This window comes from Culex quinquefasciatus, chromosome 3 (assembly GCF_015732765.1).
Source record: "Culex quinquefasciatus strain JHB chromosome 3, VPISU_Cqui_1.0_pri_paternal, whole genome shotgun sequence".
NCBI classification, from domain to species: domain Eukaryota; kingdom Metazoa; phylum Arthropoda; class Insecta; order Diptera; family Culicidae; genus Culex; species Culex quinquefasciatus.
In genome coordinates, this window is record NC_051863.1 from 32,249,878 (window position 1) to 32,267,304 (window position 17,427).

Consider the following 17,427-nt stretch of genomic DNA (forward strand, 5'->3'; position numbering starts at 1 on the left):
AACTTTTTTGTAAGAATTAGTGAGTAGGCAATGAATATCTACCACTAGAATTGTTTAAATACCAATTTCTGCAAGAACCTCATCTGCAACAATGTTCTTTTCTTTACTATTTATCACTTCACAACTCCGACCCACTTGCAAACTCAACAATTCCAACTCAACAAACATTTGCTCAAACTGTTCACAGCTGGTTGCGCTCCATCTTCACACCTCCGCGATATCGTCATTGCAAATCCGGAATTCTTGCGCTGTTTAGCACCTCTCCCTAATACTATCAGTGCGAGTAAGCGTCCATCGATAATCACATAGCTCTGCTCCACAAATCAATAACTGCGTCCTCTCCACCCCTCGATTCCCACTGGAATTACACAAATTATTACCTCAGCCGGCGGCTAGCGTGACAGTTGCCCATTACACGAGCGGCGAACCCACTTGTCAGGGGAGAGGAGAACAAATCGTGTAACGTTTTTCCCACTGGGAAATAAGGAGTTGATCGTACATTACGTTACACAAGTGATTTTGAGATTCAATTTGAACGCCATTTCTGGACAACCCACTTCGGTGACAATACCTTAATACCTTAATCTTGTCTACCTATTTCGTCTTCTCCGAATGACCCCTCCAACGTAATTCGATTCGCGCGCGCACTCGTGAAACAAATTGCCTTCTTCAACTCGTCACAGTTCCACACACTGACTGGCTTTAGTAGGTATATATCTTTAGTAAACACAGAGCACACTGTATTTACCGCTGATAAACAACGTTTTGCGACGGCGGCGCTCCTCCTCCTCCTCCTCCCTTGCGCGTGTGACTTGGGACAAATGTTTTGATGCCCACCATTAGTGGCGTTCCCCTCCCCCCCTGTAACTCCACCAACGGAACACGTGGCGTTGGCGTACTCGCAATTGTTGGCGGGAAAAACGGTTTAATTTTTATTAGGGTATTGTTTGGGACGTTGCAGGGAGTTTGGTGTGAATAGTTTGTACAGGTTTTTTTATGTTGTAAATAATGTTCCCAAGGTAATTTCAGGAAAAACTTGACTAATGGAACGATCGAGATCTTCGATTGAAGAAGAAGATTATGTTTTACCTGTTGCAGGTATGTAAAGTACCGGCATAAAGGTGGGAAGATTATAATGCTAACATTCTTTATGTTTCCGAATTTAATGAAAAATCATATAAATAAAATTTAAATCAAAACTAACTAAATCCACCAATGTGGTTGATGCCTTCCTCTCTTTTAACCAACAATGGGTAATACAGGGTTGCCAGTTCTTCAATGTTTTGGACTCGTTGGAAAGTTCTTTTGATTACATAACCAACGATGGGTTGGATGATGGTTTAATACATTTAAGTGAGATCCGGCTTCAAAATATTACATAAATATCACTTAAGTGGTCATAACTCGAGACAGGGTTGCCAGATCTTTCATGTTGTGGACTCGTTGGAAAGGTCTTCCGATTACGTAACCAACGACGTGTCGGATGATGGGTCCGGACATCGTTTACATGCATATAAATGAGATCCGGATATATGTGAAAACACATTTTTATGCAAAACTTTTGAACTAGTTATCGAAACTTCAAACAATTCAAAAGCGGACCCTAAACTAAGTCGAATGCAACTGGTTTGGTCAAAATCGGTTCAGCCAGTGCTGAGAAAACTCAGTGAGAATTTTGGTCACATACTTACATACACACACAGACATTTGTTCAGTTTTCGATTCTGAGTCGATATGTACACATGAAGGTGGGTATTTGAGCTTTTAATAAAAAGTTCATTTTTAGAGCAGGATTATAGCCTTACCTAATTAAGAAAGGCAAAAGGGACATAAAATTTCGTAAACTGGGGTGACTTTATCACATTAGATTATTTTTTTCAATAAGGTTTTTTTTCCAACTGGTATGACTTATCTGAAGATTTTTTTTAAATCAATTTTAAAAATCTGAAAAAAAATAATTTTTGTTTTTTTATTTACAGATATTTAATTTTTTTAAATAACTTCATTGATTTTTATATACAATTGCAAAAGTAAATTATGTGTTCTGAATTTTTTGTGAATTTAAATTGATCATAATACGAATTAGCAATTATCTTTTCGCTAAGTTGTTTCATCGAAAATGTTCCCAAAACTAATTATTTTCAAATATTAAAAAAAAACATATTAGTTCAGACAAATTGGCTCTAAATCTTCAAAATAAAAATGTGTGCAATGTATAAAACTCTTGGAATTAGATAAAAAAATTGTTTTCATATCACTATGGTAAATAATATTTAAAGAAGTAGAGCAATTCTCTACGAAATCGGTCTTTTTTCTTTAATTTTAATTCGTGTATTTTTTAATCCGACTGAAACTTTTTTGGTGTCTTCGGTATGTCCAAAGAAGCCATTTTACATCATGCTTGTCCATATAATTTTCCATACCAATTTGGCAGCTGTCCATACAAAAATGATTTAGGAAAATTCAAAAATCTTATCGATTTGGTGTCTTCGGCAAAGTTGTACGTATGAATAAGGACTACACTGAAAAAATGATACACGGTAAACAAATTTTTCGTGATTTTTAATTTCACTTTTTGTCACTAAAACTTGACATCAAAAGCCAACTTTTCAGAAATTTTCGGAATGGTAAAAAAATCTGTAACCAAGTTATGATTTTTGGAATCAATACTGATTAAAAAAAAAATCGAAATATTGGTTCAGGTGATGTTTTCTCACCCAAACAACCCACCATTTTCTTATGTCGATATCTCAGTAACTATTGGTCAAATTGTAATTGTTAAAATATGAAACTTTCGTGAAATTTTCTAATCTTTTCGAAAAAAATATTTTCAATTTTGTTAAATCAAGACTAACATTTCAAAAGGGCAAAACATTCAATATAATGACCTTTTGAAATGTTAGTCTTGATTTAAAAAAAAATGAAAATATTTTTTTCGAAAAAAATCAGAAAATTTCACGAAAGTTTCATATTTTTACACTGTAAATCGGACCATTAGTTATTGATTTGGTTGTAATCACCGGACTATTAGTTGCTGAGATATCGACATTAGAAAATGGTGGGTTGTTTGGAAGAGACTTTGAAAACATCAATTTTCCTGTTTTTAAATCATTGCAATGGCAATATCTCAGCAACTAAGGGTCGTATCAACAAAGTTCAATAAAGCATAATATAGACAATTTTCTCAGCTTTTCAAAAATATGTTTTTCAAGAGTGGCAAACATGAGCACGAAGTTAAAAAAAAATAACTGCGACTTTTTTAAAAAAAAAGTTAATTAAAAACGGCTATAACTCAAAATCGGTGCACTTTATTAGAATTTCACTACAGTATTTTTTTGATTGAAAATTGGATTTTACATCGAAAAGTGAAATTGAAAATTTTTTGCGACCAGTATTTCGATTTTTTGAAAAAATCAGTATTGATTCAAAAATTTATAACTCGGTCAAAGATTTTTTGCCCAGTCTGGAAATTTCTGAAAAGTTGGTATTTGATGTTCTTTTAAACATATCAGAAAATATAAAAAAAATATTTTTTTTCGCAAATCAAGTTTTTATGGTGAAAAGTGAAATAAAAAATCACCTTTTTTTTACTGTGTATCAAATATTTCCAGTTTGGTCCTTATCCATACCTAAAACTCTGTCGAAGACACCAAATCGATCAAAAAAATCATTCCATAGATACAGATTTTAGAATTTTCATAAATCATTTTTGTATGGACAGCTGCCAAATTTGTATGAAAAATTATTTGGTCAAATGAATGATGCAAAATGGCTTCATTGGGCATGTCAAAGGCATCAAAAACGTTTCAGCCGGATTAAAAAATACAAAAAAAATTAAAGAAAAGAGACCGATTTTGTAGAGAATTGCTTATTTGCAATTGCAAAGCTGTAAAGCGATCAATTTGATTTGATTTTTGATTACTAAAAAAAACCATTTTTATTGTTGACCACCCTAACAGTAAGCTATCACACTTGTCATCGTCGCGTAAAATAAATTAACTGAAAATGAAATGCCCCCTTAATCATCGTCGGTATTGCGCGGTAGCGCCATTTCCAACGGGGGTTGGAGGCAGACCTTCTGGCCGCGGTCAACCCGAAACCGGTAGCAGCTGTGCAAATGTGGCAGATTCATTAAAAGCGTAAAAAGTGTGGCCATCATTTTGGGCCGGGACGCCGGGCGTTCGCGGTTGATTGTTTTCGCCAATACGGAAAATTATAATAAATTGATTATGTAATCGCGGAAAGTGGCCCTGCTGATGACGATGACGATGATAATGATGATGGGGTTGTTCGGGGCTGATAATCGGGATGATGAGGTCCCGGTGCTGATTATACGGTGCGCGCCGTGATTTAACAGCTGGGATTCGGGACGGAAATTGCTGTTTTGGGATTACCACAGGTTTGTCGAGACGGATTTTGTGGTGACTGGGGTGGTGGTTGGAACGGTTGGAGGCTTCGATGGGTATCAGATTTCGTTGATTGGTAACGATTTCCAGGCGATTATTTCAATGAGCCACTCGAGTGAGGACTTTGTGAGTGACGAGTAGGGAGTTTCTAGGATATTTTTTTCTGGTTTGAATGACAATAACTGAAACAGTGACTTTTTCCATACACAATTGTATGGGAAATGTATTTGGATAAGTTGACTCAATGGTTGTCAAACTTCAAACCTGTAATGGAAGGCAATAAATCAAAATTGAACCACCCTAAGGATCTCCCCTACAAACATCCAAAATCATGTAACACACATTCCGCTCCTGTGAAATGTTTGCCCAAAAGCTAATTAGAGATTCATAAAGTAAATTTTCGCCGAAAACTCCATAATTATTCCTCCCCAAATTCTCACCCTGACGCGCAGTGGCGGAAGCTCTCGGAATTCCCACTTGTGTACCAACACTCTCATTCACAACAATTTCATAATGTTTTCCGCACGTCGGAAAACGACCCACTCCCAGCTCCGACCGAACCCAACCCAACTCAACGCCCTCGCACAAACAACCAATTCTAATTTGTACGGTTAATTTCACCTCGCCTTTCGCTCCACCGGTTTGTAACCAAATTCGAAACTTTTGCCCCGTTCCGCGACCTCCCCCAAATTTGCATATTGTGGTCGTCATCACCCCCCTTGAAACTTCCGAGGTCCCCGGGAAAAACTGACACCGAACCAGTGTCGAGTTTTTGGGAATTAGGGTAAAGTAACCTATTTTCAAACTCTTATTTTTTCAATTAAATTATATTATTTTAGAACATCAATTAATTAAATAACAACACAAAAATGATCATCGTCACCAACAAAATTATCATCAACGTGTAACCGACCGCCCCCTTTCTGGGTGTGCAAATTTGTAAAAGGGGTGGCAATGTGTCACCGTTTTTCGACAAACATTTGCCACCCACAAACCCTCCCCCCAAACCATCCGTGATGGTCATAGCTAATACCATTGTTTTAGTGTTTTTCCGGCACCCACCCTTAAATCGTGGTCGGGAGGAGGGAGAGTTGAATCCGCCGCCCCATTAAGCATGCGATGATGACTGTTGGAAACCCGACACCCACCCACCCTCCCCTTGGGGGAAGAAGAGTTTTTCCAGCGTTCTGTCGCTGGAGAAGTTTGCCGAAAGCGATTAAATATTCAAAACTTGTTGTTTCGGAGCTCGTTCTGCGCGTTTAAACTCTCTTGTGTAGGTCTTTCGGGGATCTGCGGTGGCTTTTTGGTAATTATTTTTTCGAGTGTAAGGTATAGTTTTGACATATTATGGTAAATATTATTTCCTTATTTTTTCATAATTTTAATTTAAAGTCAATCAGTTTTTACTGAACAATTCAAAACGAAATTCGAATTTTAAAACAATGTATAAAATAATATTTATTTTAGTTCGCAATCGAAAAATTTCAGATTTCTTAAAACAAAATATTTTAAAATGACTCAAAATCATCTGATAATAATTTAAAACGACTTATTTTGTTATGTTTTTAACTCTCTAACGCCGATGGAAGCTCCTGAGCACCACTCATTTAAGACTTAAAAAATATATATCTCGACGAAAAAAACCATTTTGGTAGCTGTTCATACGAAAATGGTACGTAAATACTCAAAAATCTGTAACTTTTGAAGGATTTATTTTTTAATATTTTATGTCTTCGGCAAAGTTGTAGGTGTTGATGAGGAATATTCAGAACAAATTGGTTAACAACCTCCGGGTCATGAACTGTCTCCAGATGCGCTGCCACTGGACACGGTCAAAAATGTCAATGCTTATAAAAATTAATTCCAAAAGTAAATGATTTTCTAAACGAAATGAAATAAACTTTTCATTGTACAACTGAGTGTACATTAAAGTTATACCGGAATACAAATTTCAAATATCATAATTTGTCAAATATTACCAAAAATCGACTTAATATTTGAGAGATTTTGAAATAAACATTAGCGATTAGGGACCATCCATAAACCACGTGGACACTTTAGGGGGGGGGGTATGGCGATTGTCCACGCTCCATAAAAAAAGATTTTTATTGTATGGACAATTGTCCACGAGGGGGGGGGGGGTTCGAGATAACCAAAAAAAGTGTCCACGTGGTTTATGGATGGTCCCTTATAGACTTTATCCATTAAACCAGAATGTAAAGAACCGTTCACAGAATATTTTCTCCAAATAAAATATCAGCGTAAGTTCAATTCTTGCAGAAATAAACGTAATTTCCAAATTAATAGCATTTTTTCCAGCATTCTAGATTTAAGTTTGGATGCCATTCAATTACTCGAATGTTTAGTTTTGAGTAGAAATCTTGACATAGACACCACCTATGATTTTCAAGGGCATCTTCTCGTTTTCAGCTTTATTTTTGTTATCGAATATGGCCGTTACAAATATTTTTCAAAGTTTATTTCACCCCTCCCCTTCAAAGTATATTTTTCAAAAAACTTCCAGATTTTAATGGAAATAAAAGTCTTATCAACTGAAAACAAATTCAAAAGCATTTTGGAACCGATCAAAAATATTATGAATTTTGTGTGAAATTCCGTTCCGTGGCTTAAAAAAAATTCATCATTTTTTGAAAACTAATGATTGCAATACAACTGGGAATGTGTAAAATGCATTTGAAAACTATTTTTTTATTAAAATGTTTATACCATGGCTTGCCATATATTTTTTTAAATTTTTGCAACTTTGGCCAGAGTTGAGGGACAAAAACTTCAAAAAATATTTGGTACGGCCTAATTTATAAAATCACATGATTCTTGACAAAACCCTTTTCATCCAAATTTCGAAAAAGAGCGAAAGAGCCGTTCAAAAGAGCGGCTCTTTTTGAAGAGCGAATTCGCAATCGAAAAGTACTTTGCACATTTTCCTTGATTGCACCGTTTTCAAAATTTAGCCATCCTTAGTTTAAAGCCGGGACCGTGGTGTAGGGGTAAGCGTGATTGCCTCTCACCCAGTCGGCCTGGGTTCGATCCCAGAAGGTCCTGGTGGCAAATTTTGAGACGAGATTTGTCTGATCACGCCTTCCGTCGGACGGGAAGTAAATGTTGGCCCCGGACTAACCAAAAGGTTAGGTCGTTAGCTCAGTCCAGGTGTAGGAGTCGTCTCCCTGGGTCCTGTCCTGGTGGAGTCGCTGGTAGGCAGTTGGACTCACAATCCAAAGGTCGTCAGTTCGAATCCCGGGGTGGATAGAAGCTAAGGTGTAAAAAGAGGTTTGCAATTGCCTCAACAATCAAGCCTTCGGACACCTAGTTTCGAGTAGGAATCTCGCAATCGAGAACGCCAAGGCAATGCTGTAGAGCGAATAATTTGATTTTTTTTTTTAGTTTAATTTTGTCCGAAAAATTCATAACTTGTCGGCAAAATTTTGTTTCATACTTCTGAATGGCTTAAAAGATGCGTACCCGTAAAACATATCAAAAATTAAAAAAATAAAGAGGGATTTTGAGAAATTGTTTTTTTTTTGTAAAAAAAATAATTGAAAAATCACCAATTTTTTCCTGTGTATAAATTTTTCTGAATAGTCCTCATCAATATCTACAACTTTGCCCAATACACAATCAAAAAAATCCTTGAAAAGTTACAGTTGTGTATGAACAGCGGCCAAAATTTAATCGAGATTTGTATGGGTAAACTAGAGCGTCCAATAACCCGTCCCGGGAAAAAAATCCCGGGATTTCCCGGAAAAAATATTTGCCATTTGCCGGGAAATTTTTAATTTCCCGGGAATTCTCGAAATACAAGCGGAAGTATACATTTTCCTACCTTTTTGGCACCAATGTTTTGAAGTCATACAAAAAATAATAATTAGAAAACCTGATTTGATTTTATTCATTTCAATCTACTGTTCATATTGAACTAATCAGCTTGTCTGTGAATTTCATGTCAAGGTTTAATAAAGATAATATTTATTTCTGAAGCATTCACAGCTAGGAATATTAGTTGGGAACACAAATTACGCAATTGTGGAATGAATATTACCTTTTTTTATTTTCGACAAAATAAGATAAGATTTCGACAAAGAAAATAAGATATTCACCATTTTTGTTTACCTTGACCAAATTGGATGGAAATTTAATTTTTATAATTAAATTTTTCAAAAAGGGTTGTTCGACAAGAATGTGTTTAAAAGTATTCGAGGAATAACGTTTAATTTTAACCACTTTTTCACAATGAAAACTATTTTAGTCTGATTAATTAAGTAGGCCATATAAGCATGTAACTAAAATCATACCATATATGGAACAATGGGACCATCCATAAACCACGTGGATACTTTAGGGGGAGGGGGGTTATGGCGATTTTTTTTTAGATTTTATATATATATATAATTGTCCACGAAGGGGGGGGGGGGTTACAGATTCCCAAAAAAGTTTCCACGTGGTTTATGGATGGTCCCCATGATAATAATTAAAAAACAACTTCGTATTACATGAAATTTACTCAAAGAATGCAGCCATATTTCAAAAACTCGCTTCAAATATTGTAAAATTTTGAGTTGTGATTTCATGAAATAGTGTTTCAAGTTAAATAGCGCTAGGAATTAGATTTTTAGGGAAAATTCAATAATAATCTATTTATTCACAAGTTGAAAATACGTGTTCTGAAATAAGTAATTTGCCATGAAAAATATTATTTCTACATAATTTTTTTCCAATTCAACTTTATGGTCACTGAGACAAATTCAAAAACGATTTTGTTGCTGTGGAGCATAGCTTTTCACTGTCCAAACACTTAAAAAAAATATTTTTCATCAAAAAATACTATTTTTTTTTGATTTGGTAGGGGAACAGCATCTAATTCCAGTGTGCCTCTAATGTTGGCAGGTCAGAACTTTGACATTCAATTAAAGCTAATTAAAAGCGTTTTCAACTGAACTCGAGTGATAAATAGCTCAATATGAAGTGAGCAAGCAAGTTTCTATCAAAAGTTTTGCAAAATTTGTTGTTTAAATAGTGAAAATCAGCGAATTCGATGGAGTTAGGAGCGAGTGCTTAACCTGCCAAACATACGAGAATTTCCCCTACGATTTGAAAAACAACATAAAAAATTGGAAAATTTATAATATTTTCTCAAAGTTGCATAATTTTTTATAAGCTTTCAAGCCATTAATTAATCCTCACACTCATTTTGACCATTAAAGTTGCTGTTCTATACAATTTTGTTGCAAAATATTAATCGGAAACAGGATCAGAATATTTTTTGTTAAATTTCAAATTTATGCATTGGGGTTGAAAAATCATGAAGTTTGACATGCATCTTGCCCATTTTACTGGACCAAAGTGGCCAATTCTTCCCCCAGGGTACCTGGAGCCGATCACAGTAGGTCACAATTGATTGTTTTACTAATTGAACACTAGTAGTAGGCTACTCTGTTGAAACCATGACGTTTGAAATGCAACATGCCAAAATTACTAGTCCTTCCTGGTCAATCTTCCGCCGGGGTCCCGCAACATGGTTCCTGTGGCCATTTCTGTACTGTTTTATCTTGGGGGATCTTTATACGTCATATCTAGTCAACCCGAGCCTGGGTAAATAACAAGGGAAATGCGTAATAATACCTTTCTCTGGTATCAATACCAAATTTTGGTATTCCTGGACCCTTTCAAATTTGTTTTAAGGATTATGCAAGAGCAAAATGTGCTATCATACCAATTTAAGGTATTGTTTTGATATTGCAAAATTGCAGAATTTGTCAATGGTCGAACACCACATTTTGGTATTCTTTTGGTATTACAGTGTTTTATCAAATTCCTTTGAAACTATGGGAAAATTTTGACCAATTTTGACAAAATAATTAATCTTGCGCTAAAATGATGTCTCAAAGCGAATGCTTTTATTGAAAACCGGAAATTTCAAACTTGATTTTAAACATTTTTGATATACCCCCTACAAAAATGACTTGAAATTGTGGAAAATTTTCTAAGTCAGGATGGCGCATTTTGTTATTATTTTGGTATTAAAGGTTTCATCAAATTCCTCTGAAACTATAGGATTTTTTTAATAAATTTTTACGAGATAATTAATTTTGCGCTAAAATGACTTGAAACCCAAAAATGTTAAAAATGATTTCAAATTTTTTTGATATACCTACTGAGATTTTTTTTTAAAACGTTGAAATTAATCTAAGTTGGGATAACCAAATACTTTGAAGAACGAGTTAATCGACAGATTATTGAATTTTGGTGAACTTCAATCCAGTTTCATTGTAATAACACTTATTTTTCAATCTTGTTATTTTTTAGAATATTCAAGAACTTCAAGCACAGGCCGTTCATCAATGACAAAAGCATTCGATGTGGTGAAAAATATTACTAAGAACAACATGGAATCATCAGGTGAGTAGGTTTGGCTGTTGCATGTGGATCATTACCGTTTTTTCAGTAACTGCAACTGTTGCACTAAAAATGGTATGAAAATACCAAATTTTGGTATTTCTTGAGCAAATACCAGCGACCAAAATGTGCTCTTGGTTGCCCAGTAATAGATGGTAAAATACCATGAAATCATACCAAAATCATGTGTGTGGAAGACCACAGGAATACCAAAATCTGATTTTCCTAGGGCGAGGGAATACCTAAAAACATAGACTAAATATATATAGATACGCCACTCCGCCGTCAGGGCAGGCGACACTACCGCCACGCCAAAATTTCACCTGGTGGCAATTCACAGGTACTAATTATGGGTGTTTCCCTTAGGGAATGTTCGGGATATTTTTCCCCCCAGGTTTCAGTTCAAGTTGTTTGGTTGCATCGTAGCAACTGATGTTTTTCAAACTGTTTGTTTTCTGTCAACAAAAGCGAAACTCCAGAACACTTATTTTCATCTCCTTATAAAATCTCCCGGTTTCGAGCTTCTCAGGCTACCAGAAATCTCATGAACGGAACCGATTCCTTCGGTGGTGCCCATTAAAGGCGTGGAGACGAGTCAACAGGTAAGTAGAATGAAGTTCATCAAAAATGAGTATTGGAAAAGTTATTTTTTCTCAGCTCCAGTCCCCTCTAAGTCCCCTGATACGGCCTGCCAACCACTCCGACTCAGCAATCGAATTCTGCCTATGTAGCTACCCTCGTGGTACGACTATACCCAACCAGATCCCGACTAATCGAAAGATCGCAATCCGCCGGAATCCAACCCCGTAAAATGAACAAAATTGTCAAGCCGCCTCTGGTCCAATTCAACCTAAAGTAGATAGCTTTTTGCGGTGGAGTTTTGTCCACAAATGCAGGTGAGGTGATAACAAATTTTATCAAAAATGCCACCACAATTTTTTTTTTCAACAGGCCACGCGATTTGTACTTCGTCCTTCGATTTAAACCGGAAACGTTAACCGGGTGTGATTGCAAGCAGATCTTTCCCCTTCACAAATTAACATGAACGAGCAGAAGCCCGCGGCAACGACCTGGGTGGTGGCCACGGCTTCCCTCCAGCAAAGCCTTACCATGGCCTGGTCCCTCACGAATCTAATTAACACAAACTGATACAAGGACCAGCTGAAAAAGAAAAAGCTGGGTAACGGGATCGTTGGCAAGAGGAAAATAATGTAGTTATACAATATGATTCCATGTTTATAATTTAAAATAAAATGTTGATACTGAAAATCATGCTAGTCTTTATTCAATATCTTGGAGGATGGCCCCGAACTTTTAGTCTTGTCCGAGGTGTAATCTTGTGCTGCTTGTTCCTGTTATCCTCCTACAACTCGGTTCCTTGTACTTCCAGGTCACTTTGGAGTTTCGGATGACCAACCGGGTGGCCGCTCCTAGCGAGGTTCCTAGCAAAACACACACGAAAAAAAAAATTAGCACTGGCTACGAATCTCTTTTTTGGCGAATATTTACCGTCGTCGATTTAACGATTGGCACTTCGCGGGAAAAACTTGAGGGAAACCTCTAGGGAAAAAGTAAATTTCGACTTTTTGCCCGAGGCTGAGCTAGAGTAAATAAATTGGTGCCATGGTTACACTTAAAAATGTCAAAGCAAAAACCAACGGGAAAGTTTCCAGAGTACTACGATTTTGTTTAGCAATTTAGTACCTGTAATTTGACTGTGGGGGCGCGCAGAGCGCTAAAGGGGTGTCGCCACCTGGGTATATGGAGCAACTTCCAAGTGGGACATCTACTTGATTAATAATCTATGCTAAAAATGAAACCATGGCAATACCAAGTTTTCGTATTCAAGCAATGTTTAAAAATCCAGAAGATCTCAAATTGGTATTGAAATGTTTTTATTTTGTGGTATTATTTTACCCTTGGAATAACATTGTGCCCTTCCACATACAAGACTTTGGTATGATTTCATGGTATTTTACCATCTATTACTGGGCAACCAAGGGCACATTTTGGTCCCTGTTATTTGCCCAAGTAATACCAAAATTTGGTATTCCCGTGTTATTTACCCCTGCTCGGGAAGAGAGACATTTTCGTTTCGTCGTTCGTTTCGAAATTTTGTCCTAAGGAGTAACTTTTTTCCCTGATCATAAATCCGAGGTCAGTTTGTTGGTTTTTCCGAGGTCCAGTTATTGAAAAAAAAATGTAGAGAGCTCCCTCTCTTTATTATTTAGTTATAATCAGCGAACTACTTCTCCGCTTATCAAACACATCTGTTTACCGTTCTATTCTACGCTCTTGGGTTCATTTTGTTTGCACAAATGTCACAACCGCACAAATGCTGAGCTCCAATTGCAAACCGATGGTGATGTTATTTGAAGGGCTCGGTTACGTGCCCAGGACAATTCGGTAATTGCATTTGAACCCAATTTTGTCACTAAACTCCCAGCAGCGCAATTTTCGGGGGCAATCCTCCGGGAACCGAGAGGAACCCCTCAACCCGATACCGTGCTTGGGTATATCGTAAACAAACATTCGATAATGATACAAATTAGCCAAATAAACACTCGGCGCGGGGTTGGGCTCGGACCAACAATATCCAAGTAGAGTTTATTGCCGCGGCAGGTTCAACTGTTTGCCAAAGGGGGTGGTAAGTAAGTGGGGGTGGGCCATAATGTGTCATTTGCGCGCACAAACCTTCGCCAAAACCGCACTGACCGCGTGCGACTTACCGGCGAATGTCGACAAACTGCGACGACGATGATGATGATGGCGATGGTGGTTGAGAGGTAACGATGGCTGCTGTTGTTGTTGGTGGGTGGATTCGTAAAATATTTACACAAACTTGTGTGTACTTTCCGTGGGCAAACAGCGAGGAAAATGTGCCTGGAATTGAAGTTGAGTAGAGGGAGCTTGCGGTAGAGTGAAGCTTTCTAGAGCAAGGTATTGTTTGTGGTTTTTAAAAGAAATTCGATATTATACATTTTATAAACATTATTAATATCAATGTTCTTGGTAAATTTAGATTAAGCTAAAAAAAAATCATCCAACATTGACATTGACACCGTTCCCGGGTCAGCAAAATTAACCTTTTCACTCGTTTTAATGACCACTTTCAAACATGTGGTATTCCCCTAAACCCCAACCCCCACAGAGAGGGTTTTAAAAATTCAATGTCAACCACAGATAGTTGGCTATTATTAGAGTGAAAAACGAAGCTCACCTGCCAGAACCAGCCACAAATTACCCCCTTCCCCCTCATTTATTTGAGGCAATAAAGCATAAACACAGCCGTGTGGCTTTTTGAGTTATATTGTGGCTAAAGGCACTAATCACACATATCGATTGAAGCGTATGCTTTGTCTGGTTGGGGGGACGTTTGCCAATTACGTAGCACTTCCTTTAAATTAACGCGAATTTTGAACATATTCAAACGAGAAGATAAAAACTAAAATTGAAACAAACACGTAATTTACGCCCAACTCACAAGTTATTTCCTCCCCACCGGCAGATAGTGCACGCGTTTGTACGTGCAAGTGGTGCAATTTTCCACGCTCAATTAACTGTATCTGGTATGTCATATCAATATCAATTAACATTCAATTTACATACATTATTTTCTTGCAGGAAGTGAGGTGGGTGAAGGAAGAACATCGCACCGGAACGAGACTAGCCCCTTTCCTCTCTCCACTCCCTGGGCTGGTCGTCAGTCATGTTGAACAAGTACATATTTTTCTTCTATATATACGGCTTTAGAACAGTTAAAGGGGTGTGAGCACTGCAACAAGATGCAATTTTGCGGTCATAGTCATACATTAGCCACTTAGCCGAGTGACACATGACTTGAAAGGTGCTGCTGGTGGGAGGTAATTGATTGTTGCGTAATGTTCATTGGAATAATGGTGCAAGTGGAACTTCGCCAATAGTTAGTCTTTGAACAATGCATACTCAAAATAGACTGTGGAAGATAAATAAACATGATCAAAATACAAAATAAAAATATGCATTATGTTCAATAAAGTACTGAATAAATAATTAATGAACTGATTTAATTAAAAGTATACACTAGAATGCTTTCGGGTACTACAAATACAAAAATAATTATTTTTTCATATTACATCTTTTTTTCACATTTTTTTTGTCTTTGCCCAATCTTACTTTTTTTTAAACTAATGATTGTCCATTCACGAACATATTTAATATCGAAACGTTGAGAAAATTTTCAATAAGATTTCACCTCTAGTTACCTTAAGTTACTGAAATAGTGAATAAAAGAAAAAAACAAGAAAATTTATGGGTTTTAAGTCTCTCAAAACAACCATTTATTTTTTTGAATTAAATTCAGGATTATTGGTGAATAATCACGATACAATCAATTCAGAGCAAGAACAATTTAAAAAAAATCATGCTAAAATTGCAAAGGAAAGGGGAAAGAAAGAGAAAAAGCTTATAACTAGATCACAATTTTCTATCCTTTGTAGATGTGCTTGATCATCGGCTCCCCAAGGGCCAGAAATTGCTCCGCCTTGTTACGGCAGGTCCGGAACCACGTCATCATCTCCCCCGCGAGAGCAAAGAACTCCGGCAGAGTAATATCTTCCCCGTTGACTTCTTGCTGGGCCGCAAGCATTTATTTACTAGCGACAATATCTTTAAAAAACAAATACAGTCCCGACTCGATTATCCAAGGGCCTTGGCAAAGTTTTTTTTTTTTTCCTTAACTTATTTTTATTAGGTCCTTTTAGGTGCTGTGACCAGGTTGGGACCGAGGATCAGTATAACAATATATAATAACAAAAAAAAACTCCCTAAATTCCATACTTGGAGATCATGTAACTGACGAGGGTTACTTGGTCCAAGCGGGTCTTGCAGGACTTGAACCTGCCGATGTACTCGGAGAAAATCCCCCACAGCTCAGCCGAACTGTAGAGCACCTCCCCGGCTTCCTTCTCCGTGGCTCCACCGTCTCGGGGGCCACCTTGGCTGCTTTCTGCGGGACGAGGGCGATCCTTGGATTTTCCGTCCGGAACTGCGCCCGGCAGCGGAGGGAACTCCGCCGGCGTAAACGCCGGAACTGCTGGACTCTGCTTCTCCACCTTCCTTGCCGGCGGTTTCGGTTTCGACGCCTGCTGGCGCCTCCGGATGAAGTCCGCACGCTAAGGGCAGCTGCGGTCCGAGGCTTCGTGGGCTCCAGAGCAGTTGGCACACCGCTTCGGCTCGGCTTCTTGGACTTTGCACTCGTCCGTCTTGTGGGGACCCCCACAGTTGTTGCACCTGCCGTTCAGGTGACAGTTCCTGGTTCCATGACCTAGCTGCAAGCAGTTCCTGCACTGGGTCACGTTCGGCCGCTTGTTCCGGTAGGCCTCCCACCGGATGATAGTGCTTGCCACAACTTTCATTGCAGAGAGCTTCTTCAGATTGGTGTATCCCTTGGGGAAGACCACAATGTACGGAGTTTCGTCCACGGTAGACTTTTCCTTCCGCTTGATGACATGCACCTCCAGCGCGTCCAGCTTGAGATCCCTCTTCAGCAGGTACTTGACCTCGTCCGGTTTCAGTTCATCAGGAAAACCACGAAGAACCACCCGATGATTTCGTTCGCTCCGCCGATCGTGGGTGTAGAATTCCACTTTCTTCTTCTTGTGTAGCTCTTGCAACTTGTCAAAATCTTTGACAGAGAAGCAGGTCACCTTGGTTCCAAATCGGGTTAGTTTGTAAATCGGTTTGAAACCTAATTTACAACATTCCACTATCGCCACGAGCTTGTAAAAATCCGTGGTGTTCTTCACCACCAAAGGTGCTTTTGTTTACCTGCCGACTGGCCGGGTGGTGGAACCGCCGGGGCGTCCCCTCCTCCTGCTGGGCTGTCATTGTTGTTGTTTTTGTTATCCGCTAGCGGGCTGAACTTGTTGTTGTTGAGCAGGGTCTTCTCAACTTTTTCTCCTTCGATGCCGATTCCAGTGACCTCGCTGGACTTCTTCCGCTTCCGATTCCCGCGGACGGGACGAAAATCTTCCTCCTCGGAGGATTCCTCCACCTCCATCTGTCAAAAACTTCCAAGCACCCGAGATGACAACACGAGCAAAACACGTCTGAACTTGTCGCTGGCTGGCGACTGAGTGCCTTGGCAAAGTTTCACTTCGAAAAATCAAAAGTTGGACAATCGAATCACGATTTTTTTTTCTTCGAGCTTGAGTATGAACTCTAAACTACTCTAAAGGGATTTAAAATTATAAAATCCAAGATGGCGGCCAACATGGCGCATTTGAAATATTGAATAAATGATTTTTTCTATTTAATAGGCAATCAACTATTAAATTTGACCAAAATTGGGTCGAAGAACTCGAGTTTGATGTTAAAAGTAAAAAAAGAAAAAGATACGAAAACATGTTTTTTGGTCATGATTCGATTATCCGAAGTCCTATACAAACCTTCGGATAATCGAAACTTTGGATAATCGAGGCTTCGTATAGTCGAGTCTGGAGAGCAGTTCTCTACGGAATCGGTCTTTTTTCTTTAATTTTATTTTTTGTATTTTTTAATCCGGCTGAACTATTTTCAAAATAGTCTCAGTTTTTCATTTTTTTTAAATAGTGCCCATGTTTGCACACTT

General features: G+C 38.0%; 1 protein-coding gene and 1 long non-coding RNA gene across 15 annotated transcripts in view; one reads left to right on the forward strand and one right to left on the reverse strand.

Moving 5' to 3' along the window:
• Positions 1-17,427, reverse strand: part of LOC6043265 (protein groucho) — a 384,958-nt gene that overhangs the window by 275,205 nt on the left and 92,326 nt on the right. The window lies entirely within an intron of this gene.
• Positions 11,291-12,025, forward strand: LOC119770408. Its single transcript, XR_005278804.1, has 3 exons — positions 11,291-11,419; positions 11,475-11,713; positions 11,769-12,025. It is a non-coding gene; the product is annotated as an uncharacterized LOC119770408 (long non-coding RNA).